The sequence below is a fragment of the Hyperolius riggenbachi genome, chromosome 9 (assembly GCF_040937935.1).
Source record: "Hyperolius riggenbachi isolate aHypRig1 chromosome 9, aHypRig1.pri, whole genome shotgun sequence".
NCBI lineage: Eukaryota > Metazoa > Chordata > Amphibia > Anura > Hyperoliidae > Hyperolius > Hyperolius riggenbachi.
The window spans coordinates 22,278,546-22,291,834 of record NC_090654.1 but is presented as its reverse complement, the minus strand read 5'-3'; the positions used below and the strand labels follow the sequence as shown (position 1 = coordinate 22,291,834).

At 43.8% G+C, this 13,289-nt stretch overlaps 1 long non-coding RNA gene across 1 annotated transcript in view; it reads right to left on the bottom strand.

Moving 5' to 3' along the window:
• LOC137531501 (uncharacterized) overlaps positions 1–9,005 on the bottom strand; it is a 29,257-nt gene extending 20,252 nt beyond the window's left edge. Inside the window, exons 1-2 of the long non-coding RNA XR_011023654.1 lie at positions 8,923–9,005; positions 2,537–2,750 (exon numbers count right to left, since the gene is read on the bottom strand). This is a non-coding gene — a long non-coding RNA (uncharacterized lncRNA). The remainder of the gene's footprint in view (positions 1–2,536; positions 2,751–8,922) is intronic.
• Between the last annotated feature and the right edge of the window lie 4,284 nt (positions 9,006–13,289).

Here is a 13,289-nt window from a genome sequence, read left to right as displayed (position 1 = left end):
TACTGAACAAAATTTAGGACACAACTTCTCTTTCCACATTTTTTTTTAAAGGAACATCCCCACATAATCACTTGCTGTTGTTACTTGGAAAAAAAGATGTTTCTTGCATCATTCACCCTCAAAACAAGTGTTGGAAGCTATTTAAGGCCAATTCGAATAGTCAGCTCGAATAGTGAGCTCGAATACCGACTCGAATAGTGAGCTCGAAGTCCGAGGTCGAATCGAATAGTAAAAATTATTCGACTCGAATATTCGACTGACCTCGAATAATTTACTATTCGAATTCGACCAAACTCGAATTTTAAAAAGGGGTATTTGAGCATCACTAGTGGTGCCTAACCCTAAGACCCCCCCTGATGGTGCCTAACCCTAAGACCCCCCTGGTGGTGCCTAACCCTAACCACCCCCCTGGTGGTGCCTAACCCTAACCACCCCCCTTACTGATCGCTTTATTATGTGGATAATAATGAATGTAAAAAATATATTGCAATTTACGCTACGTACTAATCGCTTTAGTTTGTGAATAATAATGTTTTACAAACATTAAGGGATAACATTTTGAATAATTTTATTGTGTGGATAATAATGTTTTACAAATAGTGACTGTAAAGAATATATTGCAATTTACGTTACGTACTGATCGCTTTATTTTGTGAATAATAATGTTTTACAAACAGTAAGGGATAAACTTTTGAATAATGTTTTAGTTAATTACAACAAATATGTTTAGTATTTTTATAAACGTTATTCGTCACGGGTGCATTTTCTAAACTTAAATCACCACAAGCACAGTTATAAAACATTAAAAAATCTCCGGGCGCCGTTTGTAAAACGTTAATATTAATAATCTTTGGCGCCCTTTTTCCTGTTCGGCGCCCATCAAACGATATTTATTATGGGAGTGAATGGCGATGCCCTTTTTGTCCACTAGCTACCGGCGCCCTTTTTTCCTGTTACCGAGAAATATATATATTTACATAGAAAGAGGGACAAAGTCCTAAAAGAGGGACAAATGAGGAGGAAAGAGGGGAAAGAGAGACAGGGCTCCCAAAGAGGGACTGTCCCTCCGAGGGACAGTTGGGAGCTATGCCTACATGTTTTCATTGCAACAGACATGCCAATCACATGCGGAATAAGTCAATGGATAGGAAAATGTTCATATTCCAAATGAGAAAATTTGCATGCGAATAGCAAAATGTACGTGGGTCAGGGGTGGGAACACCCCCACCCCAAAAACAAGCACATGCTCTGCACACTCCACTCGAGTACCCACAGGAAATAGAGGGGAGGGACAGGAAGTTAATATTTGCACTGCTTATTTTCACACTCCCAACAGATAGAAAATTAGTTAGCCGGGAGGATCCCCATGTCGTCTCTTCTTCCGTCTGGGACCTGGCGGCCAATGACAGAGGAGGAGCGGCGTTGTGTCATCGGGGACAGGGGGCGGAACAAATTTTTAAAGTGCCCCTCAACTTTTTTTTACAGGGAAAAAGAAACACGTGTATATATATGCTTCTGCCTTACTGTTACCTAGTTTTGCCTGGATTTTGACTACTCTCTGCCTGCCGCCTGCACCGACCTCTGCCTGGATTGTGACTACTCTCTGCCTGCCGCCTGCACCGACCTCTGCCTGGATTGTGACTACTCTCTGCCTGCCGCCTGCACCGACCTCTGCCTTGATTTTGACTACTCTCTGCCTGCCGCCTGCACCGACCTCTGCCTGGATTGTGACTACTCTCTGCCTGCCGCCTGCACTGACCTCTGCCTTGATTTTGACTACTCTCTGCCTGCTGCCTGCTCCGACGTCTGCCTGAATTTTGACTATTCTCAGCCTGCTGCCTGCACCGACTTCTGCCTGGATTTTCACTACTCTCTGCTGCCGCCTTCTCCGACATCTGCCTGGATTTTGACTACTCTCTGTCTGCCGCCTGCACCGACCTCTGCCTGGATTTTGACTACTCTCTGCCTGCCGCCTGCACCGACCTCTGCCTGGATTTTGACTACTCTCTGCCTGCCGCCTGCTCCGACCTCTGCCTGGATTTTGACTACTCTCTGCCTGCCGCCTGCTCCGACGTCTGCCTGGATTTTGACTACTTTCTGCCTGCCGCCTGCACCAACCTCGGCCTGGATTTTGACTACTTTCTTCCTGCCGCCTGCACCGACCTCTGCCTGGATATTGACTACTCTCTGCCTGCCGCCTGCTCCGACCTCTGCCTGGATTTTAACTATTCTCAGTCTGCCTTATTTGTACAGCATCACAATTTTTTAAAGTTTATTCATGAATTTAATTATTTCAACAATTTTGTGTTCCAGTCTTTCATTTATATGCAGAATGTCTACCAGGCTTTTATTCTGATATATTTTGGTGAGTTATGACTCACTTTTGACTCATAATTCCAGACAGAGATGCACCACCAGGGAGGTTACACACTCCAGTGGATACATGGGAAGAAGGAAAAAGTTAACGCAGGCATTGCACCTAAACTGTCTTCACTTCAACTGGAGGAGAAAAGTCAAGACTACAGACAATACTTACATCCAATAACTTTCCAAAAATTTCTTTAATTAGTTTCTGGAATTTTTCTCCTGAGAGATGTCCATTTTCATCAAAATGAGCGTCAATACACTTTTTTAATTCAAGTAAATGATCCAGTATAGCTGAAGATGGAGAGCAAGAAGTAGTAGCAGGAGTAGTAGTTGTAGTAGTAGTAGTAGAGTCACTCATTGTCACGGTTGTTAGTGCTGTAAATCTGCAAGACACAAGTACGCATTAGGTGCTGAAGCAATAAAGAAGTCATCACTGAGGGTAGGAACACACTAGGCAGAAACGCTAGCGTTGTGGAAAACGCACATATTGCAAGACAATGGGCGCATGAAAAAACGCATACGTTTGCGTTCTGCAATGTGCGTTTTTAAAAACGCTGGTTTTGCTGCATATTTTTCCCAAAACGCATTTAAAACGCACATAATGAAAGTCAATGGTGACGCAGAGGTATGGCATTGTAGTGCGTACTTTATGCGTTTTTTTAAAATGCATTTTTTTTATTTTTGTTTGATGTATTTCCGCTTTCTGTTGACTTCCCAGTGATTTGCATAAAAAACATAAAAAAAGCATGCAAAACGCATATGCAATTTATATATGCAAACCGCAAATGCATTAAAATGCAAGAAAAACGCATGTGCGGGAAAAAAACGCACAAAAAAACACAAATGCACAAAACCTATATGCAGCAAAACGCTACCTTTCCCGCACTGCCTAGTGTGTTCCTACCCAGAGGGATGCAAATTTTATGTCATTTCTTTGCAAACTTGGAATTGGACCACTCAAATGCAGTAGCTGATGATTTGGATTAGTTCAGTTCCAAGGTGCATTACATTTGCATAACATGCGTTTTTGATTTGACCTCCAGGCAGTGCTGGACAGTTAGGCCTTCTTCACATTATAAATCGCCAGCTCTATCGCAAGCATCGGTGATTTATGGGGTGATTTTGAAAGCGCTTCAAGAGACACGGAAGCAAAAAAAAAATTATAATGATTTGTATGTGTAGTACAGCTAAGAAATAAAACATTAGGAGCAGAGACATAAGTCTAATGTTGTTTCCAGTACAGGTAAGAAACTCCAGTGGTAAGAAACTCCAGTTGTTATCTATGCAAAAAAGCCATGGAGCTCCACGACTTTCAAAGTCGCAGAGAGCTCTGTGTTCTGAAGCTTGTTATCTCAACTGTATTGTTTTTTTCTTTTGCAGAGAACAGTTCAGGACAGGTCAAAAGTTCACTGCCTGCTCTGTAAAAAACATTTAGAATACTGAGTAGTGTGTAAACTGCAAATATTAGAGAATGATGCAATGTTATAAAAAAAAGCTGTATAACTGAAAATAAAAATATGAAAATATTTTTTTGCTACTTATGTTCTAGTAATTATCCGTACTACACAACCAATTTATTATATCATATTTTTTTTTTCGCTTCAGTGTCTCTCTCGATTTCGGCTTAGAAAAGCACTTTTCTAAGCGTTTTTCTAAGCGCTTTTGCGGAGCGATTGATGTGAATACTTTAACTCAGAAATGAATAAATACAATGTATTTATTCCTCAAAGCGCTCGGGAAATCGCAATACAAAGCGCTTTTTCAAGTGCTTTGCGATTTCCCTATACCTGCCATTGAGCCAAAACGCTCAGAAAATGGTACAGGTAGCGCGTTTTTAAAAAATCACAATGCTTAAATGTAAACACTGTCATAGGAAATCATTGCACAAGCACTTTCGATTTGCAAAATCTCCAGCACTTTTTGTTACAAAAACGCATGTGAAACGCATACCATAGCATTCTCATTGACTTTCATTATGTGCGTTTTGAATGCATTTTTGCCTAATATGCAACAAAACCAGCGTTTTTAAAAACGCACGCATACAAAACGCATAGGCGTTTTTTATATACGTTTTTTACCGTGGCCCATAGACTTCCATTAGCTTTCAAAACGTAGCGTTTTTTGCGGCGCTGGTGTTTCTGCTAAGTGTGCATCTAGCCTCAGGATGGTTACACATCCTTCCATTTTGATTAGTCAATGATTAGCCAATTTGACCACTTCCATCAGATTTTAAATACTATGAACAGAACTGTAGGTAAGATCTTGTCTACATTATTAGTGGCCATTTTAGCACACTGCAATCAGTGCCAGTTCTAGACTTTTTGCTGCCTGAGGCAAACTTGTGAGAATGTGCCCCCCACCCCTTATTTGGAATGATCGCACTGCACCCTACATTTTACTCTGCTTCATTTAATGTCCTCACATGACATGCTGCAGCGCCGCACACTAGCACACTGGCTGGCTGTGAGTCTGTGACAAACACACTGCTCACCCACAGCCCCTCCATTCCTCCTCCGGAAGGTACACACTGTACAAAAATGCTGCCCCTGAAATATCTGCGCCTGATGCAAATGTTTCACCTTGCTTCATGAGAGAACCGGCCCTGACTGCAATGAAAGTACCAAAAAGTAGGTGAAAAAGTACTGTCAAAACAGTGGTATAAATAGACTTAATAGGGCCTAAAAATGATAGCATGGGGCCCCTTTGGTCCCTAAACCCCATGAAGATCATGTGAGTGGGCGCCGGCAGGGAGTGTTCTGCTGAGAAGCAGCGTCTGGAAGTGGGTAAAAATTAGACGCTTCCGCTCCTCTGCATGGTGGGAGGAGGGGGCGGGGCGATTTTTGTGAGCAAACAGGGAGGTTTTTTTGCTAATTGGCTGCACTTGCATTTGGGGAGAGGAAAGGGGAGGGGCCACTGGGCCCCCCTGCGATGGCGGGAGTCACAGGGGTGATAGCCACGCCCATGTGTCAAAATTATTAAAAGTATTTTTTTTTCCCTTGCTGGTGGCATAAAAGACATTTCATTGATAAGGTGGGAAAATATCGCCCAGGAGAGAACTTTTACCTTTTTATATATTTTTTTTGTGTTACTACATGGTGAACAAGTCCGGATTTTTCCCTTCCACCACTGTGTAGAATAAGGACCCATATGCAATTCACTTTTTCTCCTGAGTTTACTCCTATGAGATAATTTTTCATCTTCTCTTTAAAATACTTTTTCAGCACCTTGCAATTGAAAAAGTACCAAAAATGACGTGAAAAGGACTATTAACCTCCTTGGCGGTATGAAAAATACCGCCAGGAGGGAGCGCAGCAGTTTTTTTTAAATTTTTTTTTTTTTTATCATGTAGCGAGCCGAGGGCTCGCTACATGATAGCCGCTGCTGAGCGGCATCCCCCCGCCCGCTTCGATCGCCTTCGGCGATCTCCAATCAGGAAATCCCGTTCATAGAACGGGATTTCCTGGAGGGCTTCCCCCGTCGCCATGGCGACGGGGCGGGATGACGTCACCGACGTCACTGACGTCGGGACGTCATTGGGAGTCCCGGGCCACCCCTCGGCGCTGCCTGGCACTGATTGGCCAGGCAGCGCTGGGGTCTGGAGGGGGGGGGGGGCCGCGCCGCAGCAGATAGCGGCGATCGGGCAGGGGCCGGCGGCGATCAGAGTGCTGGCGCAGCTAGCAAAGTGCTAGCTGCATCCAGCAAAACAAAAATTATGAAAATCGGCCCAGCAGGGCCTGAGCGGCACCCTCCGGCGGCTTACCCCGTGTCACACACGGGGTTACCGCCAAGGAGGTTAAAATTATTTTAAGTATTTCCTCTCTTGCTGGTGGTTTAACCACCCTGGCATTCAATTAATTGCGGCCATGCGGCCACGGGTGGCTTTTTTTTTTTTTATAAATGTGTTAATGTTGGTGTAGCTAGCACTAGGCTAGCTACACTTTCCCCCCAAGTCCCCCGGCACTGTTCCCCCCCCTCCGATCGCCGCCGGCAATATCTACCAGGCCGCGATCCCGAGATAGCCGAGACTTCCGCCATAGCTTCAGGCGTTGCTATGGCGACGATCGGGCATGACGTCTGACGTCATCGACATCATGCGCAGTTCCGATCAGAGCGGGCCGGCGGCGATCGGGGGGTGGGGGGGCAGGGGGTCGATTGGTAGATGGGTGATGTAGCTGGCCAAGTGCTAGCTACACACCCCACAGAAAATTTTATTTAAAAAGACCCTCCGGCTACTTTCCCACCAAGATGTTGCGTTTTAGGGGACGTTATGGTCGCATAACGTGCCCCTAACGCAACGCATGGTGGTGTTGAAGTTGGACGTCAGATTGAGCTGCTGTTATGTGGCTCTCAAAGCAGCCGCTCCAGGCTAGTGATGGGAAGTCTGGATCTTTTTAAAGATTCGGATCATTTGAATCGGATCATTGAAAAGATCCAGATCTTTGAACCGAATCATTTGAATCATTTTACTAGGGAAGCAGACTGGGGGTGAAATGACTAGCAGGACAGGACTTTCCCTGCACTGTACATTCTGTATTTTTCTGTTTCTCCCAGACGGACATCCACTGTGAACCGAATCTTTCATTGTGATGATCCGGATGATTCGACTCACAAAAAAGATCCGGATCAAATGAACGATTCGTTCATGATCCAGACAACACTACAGTCCTACCAGGAGTCTCTGCAGTGCAGTGAATATTAATTAGCCATGTGGCTGGCTGCGGAGGAGGAGGAGGAGGAGGAGGAGGAGGAGGAAGAGGAGGAGGGAGGAGGGAGGAGGAGGAGGAGGAGGAGGAGGAGGAGGGACCTCCTCCTCCAACATTACTGAGCATGTGCAAACAGTCTAACGCTGCTTAGCCCAGTATAACATACAGCATGCAGCACTTTGTTTAAACGTGCTGCGTTACTATGTAACGTAACGTGTGCACTGTGAACAGCACATTGATTTTACAGTACTGTGAGTTAGGTTGCGTTACTGGCTGCTGTAACGTGGGACTGTAACGTCCCACCATGAAACAAGCTTAAAGGGACTGAGCAATCCCCGGCAGCGGTAATGGACAAGCTGAGCTTATCATTACCGCCAAGGTGATTAAAAAGCATTTCATTGACAGCAAGGCCCATCTGTAATTCCTTTTTTCTCCTGAGTTTTCTCCTAGGAGATCATTTTTCATCTTCTGTTTAAAATAACTTTTCAGCACTTTGCAATAAAAAAAAAAAACTACCAAAAAGTAGGCGAAAAAGTACAATGAAAATTATTTTGAGCATTTTCTTGTTTGTAATTGCTTTAAAAGGTATTTTATTGACAAGTTTAAAAATATCACTTAGGGGAAAACTCAGGTGAAAAAGTGAATTGCATATTGGCCCTGTATGCTAAAACTTTCTCTCCTGAATTGTCACCTAGGTGCAGGGCAGGATTTACCATAAGGCAGTGTAGGCACAAGCCCTACAGGCGCCTGATGATGGAAAGCCGGCTCACTCCCCTCCCGAGAGCCTCCTCCTCCTTCCCTATGCAGAGTCCTGAGCAGAGTGTAAATGAGAGGTTACTTACTCAGCTCTACTTAATACTGAGGTTCCTCTAGCTACCAAATACTTGGGGGCACTTTTAGCTACTTAAAGGGAACCAGAGACAAAGCACCCTTGTGTATTTTACCATATATATCAGTAAGAACATTAGAGAAAACACTTACCATGCTCTCTGTTTCATCCTCACTGCTAAAAATGTCTGTTATCAGCTGTGATAAGAATCCAGGACTGAGCATTCAGTCTGGCTTTGCAGGGAATGATTATAGCTGAGTCATTATAGCAGAGCCACAAGGGGGCAGGCTTGGGCTTGAAAAGAGACACCAGAGAACACAGACTCAACTATAATCTTTTCCGTAGCAAAGCTAGACGGAGTGCTCAGTCGGGGATTCTTATCAGGGGTGATAACAGTCAGATTAAACAGAGAACAATGAAACAAAGAGCAGATTAGGTGTTTACTGTCATGTTCCCACTGATTTATAAGGTAAATACAAGAGGGTGCTTCATCTCTGGTTCTCTTTAATATTGAGAGTACGTCTGACTACCTATTACTTACTTACTTATGTAGCTACTTATGATGGGCAAGGGAAGTAAGGGAGAAGTGACAGCTGGGACAGCCAGCACACTTGTGGTGCGCTTCAGCGGCTGTTTGTAGGCTCATGGGGGGGCGGAGTCTAGGGTACCAGGACATCTGTGCCTATAGGCTCCTGTGACGTAAATCTAGGTGGTAATTTCCACCAATCAGTCAATAAAAAACAACCAGCAAGTAAGAAAAAAAAATCTCAAAATATTTGTAATAGTACTACTACTTTTTCAATTGCAAATTGCTAAAATATAGTTATATTAACTGTTACCTAGAAGTTAAACTTATACAGTATTTATAGATCGCTTTTGTACATCAATATTAGATTACTGTGAACTATAACAAAGCAAAATATTTTCCCTCTTTAATTTCCCCTGTTTGCTAACTTAAAAGACTTCTAAAAGCATTAAAAAACATTTCAGATTAGATCATCAATCCATCATTTTGTGACTTACCAAATGTACACCTCTGAGAGGTTCGGAAAGGGACAGAAAACTGACGGTACTCCCGTAGACTTATATACGCTGTTAGACAAGTGACATAACCAGCTTTATAGGCCAATCATACCACACCCTTACATGTGCTGAGTAGGTAAACGTGAAAGCAGTAATTAATTTCTGGAAGAGATGATTCACTATGAGAATGTAGCCGGCAAGCGCAATTGTGAAGAGACACATGATCCATCGATCAGCTGATCAATTTCATCTTAATGACTGGTTATCAGCGTTTCTCCCTTTTACTTCCTGTGTAGATTGATTGCAAGAAATCAACACAGTAACCAAGCAGCTTGGGATGACCCAAACCACTAGGAAAGTATAGGGACTAAAAGAGACCGAAAAGCCCTCCTACTAAAACTAGGGTTTTATTGCCTTCTTGAAACAGAAGTTATTCACGATAATTCATCTTGAACATCTGTGGTCAAGCACAGATGTGGGCAGGGCCATCCCCCCATGACGCCAGGTGACGTTGCTTCCTCTAGCCACGCCACGCGTCAGACGGCATCCCGCTCTCCCCCCTCGCTCGGCCGCCACTGGTTTCTGGCGACCGAGTGACCGCAGTGGCTCCCATAGCAGCATGTATACCAGAAGTAATTTTTTTAATGGTGTACGCGCTGCGATGGGAGCTGCTGCAGGTCACGCGATCTGAGGTCTACTACAAGCAGGGCAGGCAAGGGGAAACGGTGAGCCTGTCCTGCTGCAGGAGGCGGGTGCTGCTTTTTTTCAAAAAGGTAAACGGCGGCCAGGAAGGGGGGTTGGTACAGGGTCAGGGGACCCTACCTCGCTAACCTATACTGGGGCAACTATACTACCTATACAGGGGCAACTAAACTACCTATACTGGGAACAACTATACTAGCTACCTATACTGAGGCAATGATACAAGCTATACTGGGGGCAACTATACTGCCTATACTGGGGGCAAGTATACTAGCTACCTATACTGGGGCAACGATACAAGTTATACTGGGGCAACTATATTACCTATACTGGGGGCTACTATACTGCCTATACTGGGGCAATTATTCTGCCTATACTGGGGGCAGCTATACTACCTATACTGGGGGCAAGTGGCCACTATACTAGCTACCTATACTGGGGGCACCTGTACAACCTATACTGAGGGCAACTATACTAACTACCTATACTGGGTGTTATGCTGAACTATAGTGTACTGCCTGCCAACACAGATGAATGCCATATTTCACCAGAGCCTTCTTTGTGCTCCATAAGAAGGAATGAGTTTTGGGACCTCTGTTCGTTGATCTCTCAGTGCCAAAATGAACAACATTGAGGGTGCCCCTATCTCTATCGTGCTGATCTCCATCATGCAGCCCTACCCTTTGGATGCCGTGCCACACCCAATCAAGACAGCACCAACCTGAAATGTGTAAAAACAAAACTGAATAGCCACCTGTTTAGTCTGGCATTTATGATCACTTAATTCCCCCCCCCCCCCCCCTGTAACACATCATTACTTACTGATCTGCGAAAAGCTTACGTGATTTGTGTCCTACAGGAGAAAAGCACTTTACATATGTTTTGTTGTCATTGTTGTATTTCGGATTTGTAGGAAAAATAGATTGGAAAAGTTATGTGTCCATCAAAAGGTGTGAAGTAGGTGCCCAAAAATCATCAAACTAATAAAAACAATGTGAAACAAGGCAAGACAATCAGAGCTTCGTTTGATTGCTTAGTAGGCACTTTTATTGACCTGAGGAAGCGGGAGTAACACCCAAAAAAACGCGTTGCATGTTGTTCTGCAATAAATATTTTTTGAGTATTAGTTTCAATTTTTACCCAGAGAGAGTCACTTCAAGGGTGTTGCCCACATACCAAAATAGGTATGAGGGTGTTCCTCTCATGCAATTTTTAGCCTTGTTCGCATCTCAGTTTTGATAAGTTGTAGGATGTGAGGATGAGCACATGTAACTGAGTAGCTTCTGGGGGCGGGGATTGGCAAGAACAATGTGATTGGCTGTTGGCCATCACCACCAAAAAAAAATCCAGGTGACCATCAGCGCTGGGCAAAAGCTGCATCTTAGTCCATTTCTGCCTCCGCCCGCTACATAGCAACACAATGCACGTGTCTGGACAGGACTGAATTGAGGCATGAGGGATCATTTTCCAATTCTCAACAGGCAACAATTAACGCACATGTGTGTTTAGCCAAAATTCCTCACTTGTGTACATGTGTGTGCTTGTGTGTGTCTGTGTGCATGCTTGTATGCGTGTATATGGGTGGGTGGGTGGGTGTGTGTGCTTGCATGCTTCACTGTTGGCAGTATCTAAAGAAATTACTTTAAACTGCAGTATAGTAAATCAACCACAAGATGTCACGGTCTGTAAAATGATGTGATGATCTCTATGGTTTTATCTCTGCATATTTTTCTTCAGTAAAGAGATGTTGCTAGCTTGTTATACTGGGTGCTTATCTTCGTGTACAGAACACTCAGCTTCATCATTTACATGTGTGAGTGCGAGCATGAGCATATGTGTGTGTGTGCTCTTATGCGTGTATGTGGGTGGGTGGTTGTGTGTCTGCATGTGCAGTGGCATAACCAAGGATCTTGGTTATGGGTTGGGCACGGTGGCGTAGTGGTTAGGGCTCTTGCCTTGCAATGCTGGGTCCCTGGTTCGAATCCCAGCCAGGTCAACAGATGCAAGGAGTTTGTATGTTCTCCCCGTGTCTTTGTGGGTTTCCTCCGGGTACTCCGGTTTCCTCCCATATCCCAAAAACATACAGATAAGTTAATTGGCTTCCCCCTAAATTGGCCCTAGACTATGATACATACACTACACGATACAGACATAGGACTATGGTAGGGACTAGATTGTGAGCTCCTCTAAGGGACAGGCAAGTGACAAGACAATATATACTCTGTCCAGCGCTGCAGAAGATGTTGGTGCTATATAAATACTAAATAATAATTTTGGGGGCCCCAGTGCAAGTTTTACATGGGGCCCCAAGCACACTATTGATATGGAGCCCCAAAACCTACTAAAGACAGCTGCAGTGTCAGAGAGGGGTAATCAGAGTAAGAAAATAGTTTGTTAAAGGAATACTATCGATACCCAAGTGTTCTAAAATGACAATGTACAAATAATGTCTAAGTAGCTGTGTAAACATTTTCCTACTTTTCATGTTAAATATCAGAGGCAAAAGCTGTAATTTATTGAGGGTAGGATTTCAATTCAATTCAATTCACTTTATTGTCACTGTGTAACACAACGAAATTACTTTTCATGACAACCCCACGGTGCATTTAGGGAACATAGTGATAGTAACAAGGAAGAGAAGAAATTATACAAGTATGCCAGGTATTACAGATGTTTAAACAATTTGTGCACAGTGTTAATTATTTCAGACTCAGAGATTTACAGATTTACAGACAGATTTAGCTATATTGGGACAAATCAATTGCAGAAGGGGTGTCTGCTTCAATGCACAGCCAGAGTTGCATATCAGACTACAAAAAGCAAATATCAAACACTAGCTGATTGCCCGGCGTTGCCCGGATATGTATTTGGCTGGTGTTGGCTCCGCCTACTTTTTCTAACCCTAACACACAATTACTCACTGACCAAGTTTGTGAGCTTTGCGGTCTTTGGTATCAATAATCAGCATTGAAATGAAACAAATCTGATTGGGTGTGTGTGGCTCCACCCCCTTTCCTGAATTTGAACCCCAGTCACCCAATAACCAACTGTACCAGGTTTGAGGCCTGTGCCATTAACAGTTCAAGAATGGTAGCAATTAAATATTCCCCTTGAAAAACAACAGGTGAAGTTTGATTCACTTTTGTAGGCTCCACCCACTTTTCTGAATATTAATTTCAGTCACCCAGTGACCAACTGTGCAAAGTTTAAAAACCCTGCCATTAACACAATGGCTGCAGTTTACATTTTCTCAGTGAAATTTGTATTTGTCTTCACCCACTGATGACCCGGCGTTGCCCGGGTATGTATTTGACTGGTGTTGGCCCCGCCCACTTTCTAACCCTAACGCACAAACACTCAATGACCAAGTTTGTGAGCTTTGGGGTCCTTGGCATCAATAATTTGTATATTCCCATAGAAATTAAACAAATCAGATAGGCTGTTTGTGGCTCCACCCCTCTCCAGCATTTGAACCCCAGTCAACCAATGACCAACTGTAGCAGGTTTGAGGCATCTGCTATTAACAGTGTAAAAATGGCAGCAATTTAAATATTCCACTTGAAAATCAACAGGTGAATTTTGATTGGCTACTATAGGCTCCACCCACTTCCCTGAATATTAATCTCAGTCACTCAGTGACCATCTGGGCAAAGATTGGGGAACCC